This window comes from Euprymna scolopes, chromosome 26 (assembly GCF_053919585.1).
Source record: "Euprymna scolopes isolate OS-2025 chromosome 26, ASM5391958v1, whole genome shotgun sequence".
Lineage (NCBI taxonomy): Eukaryota > Metazoa > Mollusca > Cephalopoda > Sepiida > Sepiolidae > Euprymna > Euprymna scolopes.
In genome coordinates, this window is record NC_136507.1 from 71,349,793 (window position 1) to 71,354,916 (window position 5,124).

A 5,124-nucleotide genomic window follows, 5' to 3' on the forward strand; every position below is an offset into this window, starting at 1 on the left:
ATCTGAACAATAAACGAATAGAAGTAATACATGATAAGCTTTCTGATCGCTAAACACGACCCTCCCCCCCACCAATGTTGGATAAATTATATAAACTATGATTTCACACACGGCCATATTAGTGTTGCAAGATATCACATAACCAACGCAGCAACCAAACTTAAAGGAATTTTCTGCTGAATTCACCCAATTTTGGAGTGGGGGTGTCAAAGGTCTCAGGTTGGGAATTCCTATCCTAAATAAATAGAGTCCAACGCTTTCGTACTTATCTTATGTAACCTCTGTGCACATATTTGTATATCGAAAGATGAACCGCTTGACCTTTTTTTTTTACCATGCGGTCTAAGTATCTCATCAAATCAAGGTGGGTATGAAAGGAGGGGAGAAGAGAAAGAACAGATATTCGTAAGATGCGTCCATGTGAAAGAAGAGAGGGGCGAAAGAGCAAGAACTGATATTTTTAAGATGTGTCCATGTGAAAGGTGGGTGATGGTGAAAAAACATAAAAAGAACTGATATTCGTAACATGGGTCCATTCAATCTACGCGTTTTGAGATCAAATTTCTTTTAGCTAGGAAAAAGGTGTTGTCTTCGGTCAGTGAAAGAGAAATCCTTCTAAATTGAGGCAATTTTTATTTTTTGTGCCAATCCAGCATTAATAATCGACTTTGTGCCTAACTCTGTCTTCATAGGGGGGGGGAGTAAATAGTAGCACACATAATTACTTACATCCTAACCAACAATATTTCGGGTCAAGATCAAAGTATAGTATCTGTTCTTCAGATGCTGCATTTCAATTTCTTGTTCTCTATCAGTGGAGGAGAAATCCTTCACGACTGAGACAATTTTTATTTTTGTTCCTTTTCTCCACGTTAAAAAACGATGCCCCGAGGGGAGGCATTGTAAATAGGAACAATATTATCTCCACAACAAATAGATTGATATTATAACCTAAAATATAATCCGCATTGATTTTGTGTATTTTTATTTGAATAACTTCTGTAAAGAAAAAATTTGTTTTTAAATCTTTCACAAGGGAACAGGATTTTCCATATATTAAAAATAAACCACTCTACCGCTCCAGTAGGTATTTCACTAAAAATGGAGTACCGTTACCACATCTGGGCAGGAGTTGCTCAGCGCGTCCTATCCTGCCATAATAGAGTTCAAAACTGGCTTCCAAACCTAGTAGGTGATGCTCTTTTCTTTTCCCTGCAACCTCTTTCCCACAAAAGAGATGTTGTGAGCCTATATCTGCTCTTTCACGGCAAGTGCTCGACTGAACTCCAGTTTATGATCTCTCCTTGTCAAACTTTCATAAAAAACGCTCGACTAGTTGCAACTACTATATATGATTTCCCACACTCTCTATCTGTGCCTACATCTAAACGCATATTTCATAAACGAAACATCTTTCCTAGAACTTCCTGTCCATGACAGACTGTTCCATTGGCCTGCTTCTCGGTTGAATACAACATGATAGCCTTCAAATCCAATGCAAACAAGTTCTTGTTGACGCTTCCCCATGAATAATAAAATTATACCCAATTTACACCATTAATGATTATTACACTACCACCTTACATTTATTAGCACTTATTCTCGAGTGGCGTTTGGGCCTTGATAAGTGATGACTCCCAAGTAAAAAAAAATCATATCTTGGCAGGAAAATAAGTAAATAAGAATTGTCAAAAATATTATTTAAAAAATTAGGGGTGACAGACCAACGTGAATCTTATTTTTGTACCAATTGAAATAAGTGATTTTCTTCTGGAGGAAGCCCCTTTCAGCTCCTTCTTTGACAAGAGAAAAATGCAGGTCGTCATCGATGGTCGTACGTCCAAATAATGTGATATAAATACGGGTTTGCCTCAGGGGTCGATCCTTGGACCTTTATTCCCGATGTTCATAAACGACCTTCCTGATAAAATTGTCTCCGAGATGAGTAAATTTGCTGATGGCATCCCGTTCTAAGATATGTGCACGTTCGTTTTCTCCTCGTGTCTTTTAAAGGCAATGGTTGAAACCTTAGAGAATAACCTCGTTTGTAGTGGAGAGGAGAGGGAGTAAATGGATTGTAACATTTAATGCTACTAAGACTAAGCTTCTTTCTTTTAACATGTTTTTATGGATATCACTCTTGACATGGTATGCAGCCACTTGATGTAACGATCTAGAAACAACAACAACAACAACAACAACAGCAGCAACAAAATAGTACTTCAATGTAAACAAACAAACAAACAAACAAACAAACAAACAAACAAAAAACTAGCCATCAATAAGTGTAAGATAGATAAATTCTAAGCTAGAAAACAACAATTCTTCCCCCTTTATCAAAAACATCATTCATGGAATGTGAGGACTAAAGGAAAAATAAGGGAAGCGATAGATACGAGGCAACCGAAAGTAAACCCAAGTTTAACTTTCCACTCTCAACACCAATTACCAGGACTAATAATATGCTCATCGTTCAAATTCAAAGGCGTAACATTCACAGGCAACATAAGTTGGAGCAAATACTTTGAAGACATTGCCAAGGCTGCTGCAAAGAAGATAGGCTCTCTTTAACGTGCTCACATCTAACAGTAACCTGTATCGCTACAAAGCCCCCATTCGCCCATGCTGTTGCATCTGCCGCAGGTCTCCAACTTAATACGTTCCACAATATCAGCCAAGCTTTAACCCCACCCCATTGTCGTAATGTTGCATAACTGTGTCTGTTTTACAAGTACTTTAATGGAATGTGCTCCGATGAACTCATAGCATTTGGCACACCCCTCGACGCACATACCTTCGATAAGCAGCAAAAAAGAGACCCTTTTATTGTTGAGATTCCTAGATACTGAAAAGCCGTCTTCTTGAACAGCATATTCCCTATGGACTTATAAACTTAGAAATTCTCTTCCTGTTTCCAGCTTCCCTGACTCTACTAACCTGTCGAAATTTAAATGTAATGTGAACAGACATCTCGCTGTTCAACTCCATACTGTCTTTTATGAGACATCATCCCGGGTAGTAGTCCTTATACTCAAGTGTCAATCTGCCTCATTTGGGATGACAAAGAGTAAAAATAAAAAGGGCGCTAAAAAAAAAAAAATGGTTCGATTATTCTACCACACCAAAAGGCACCTCACATCTATAAGGAACGTAAAAGTGGTTAAAAACTATACGAATCAGATAATTCTTAATATGGAGTATTAGTGTCACTTGGAGCACCTTTTATTGCCTTGACAGAATACAAAACCGACATCGCAACATAGTTTAAATTTTATATGGGATAGATTTTAACCCAGAAAACAACAATTCTTACCTCTTTTTTCAGAAAAACGTGGCTCATGAAATATGAGAACTAAAGAACAAAATAAAGGAAAACAATGTTACGAAGCTGCCGAAAGTAAAACCAATTAACACTTTGTACTCTTTCTATTCTCTTATTAAAATAAAGATACTAGACATAAGACTTAGTCATATCATATCTTCATTTTAATCTTCATGCAATGCGATACGTCCGTTCAAGAGACAATGGATACCCCCTCCGTAAGAGTAGCTGCGGGTGTAATTGTGAGGCAAGGGTTGCGCAATCTCCAACCACACCTCTTCTGAATCGGCACTGTTTGAGTCCAGTGGCAAGGAAAAGTACTAGACGACAGAAAACAATGCCGAGATAAGCAAAGACTACACACAGAACCTGGAATTTCTAAATGGTCACCTGGTTTAGTACTGACCAGGCTCAACGCTGAAGCAACGTAATCTTTATAAAGAGGTATAAAAGATATAAAAAAAATGATGTAAAATATTTCTATTTGATGAATTCATTTTTTGTTTCCTTTGTATAAGGTTACGAAATTGAGATTTTTTCTTTGTATAGGGGTATGAAATAATGATTCTTTCTGTGTATAGGGTTACAGTGTTACGAAATAGGGCTACGAAATAGAGATTCTTTCTTTGTTTCGGGTTACGAAATAGGGGTTCCGTCTTTGGCTAGTGTTACGAAATAGGGAGAGTTACGAAATAGTGATTGATTCTTTGGATAGGGTTACGAAATATGGATTCTTTCCTTGGATAGAATTACAAAATAGTCTTTCATGGGATAAGATTACTGTTTGAAGAAAGAGTTAGAATCGCTACTGACAGCCGGACAAAACAACAGAATAAAAACAAACTATGCAAAAATTTGGGTAAACAATACCTTGAAAAACAATAAATTTGAATTCTGTTGTCAAAGAGACTTAAATGAATGCAGCACGTTAATCGGTAAAGAGGATGATTTCTTCGTTATCATGCAACGTCTTTCACACAGAAAAGACGTTGGTAGCCGCTCTATACTGTACTGTTATGCTCATGTTAGATACTCGACTGGGCTCCAATCCACTCCCCGTAAAACATTCATAGCAAAAAAATCACCTAGCTATACCAATAATAAAGAATTCCTTCCTCCCCCCTCTCTCTACTGAAAACCAAAGGAAACTTCTATAAACAAAATTTATTTCCTAGAACATCTCACCTGTGGAACAAAATACTTCGAGGCTGCTTACCAGCTGAGTACAACAAGAACGTTTTCAAGTCCAATGTAAAATAAATACTTGTTGAGACATCTTCTTGGATAACCAAGTTCTCTTTAAGAGATGAGTCATGCAATTTTATATATTAATAGTAATCGAAAACTTCGCGCGGCAGGAAAAACAAAAATCTCTTTTAACCCAACAACTTCAGTGTAAGAAATTTGGATAGTGTCTGAGTGAGGAAAATTAAGAGTTGAGAGTTCTTTGTTCTGTTGAATGTCGGCCAGTAGTTAGCTTCAGGCGAAGATCGTCAACGCTGGAGTGTTAGAGTGGATAGGTGCAGGAGAGAGAGAGAGAGAGAGAGAGAGAGAGAGAGAGGGAGAGAGAGAGGGATGTCTTTTTTGTTGTTTCCAGGGTTTTCTCTGCTGATCAACTGTGATTCCCAAAGGAGCTAAGGAAATCCCTCAGGGGACAGATGGAATGAATGCTCCGTGTAAACTGATTAGTCAGTGCGTGACCAAATCACTTAGCGGGGACATTAACTTGCGAGAGAAAAGAAATCTTGACTTTATTCATGGTTGCTACTCTTCTCCACGTTAAAAAACGACCCTGGTATCTA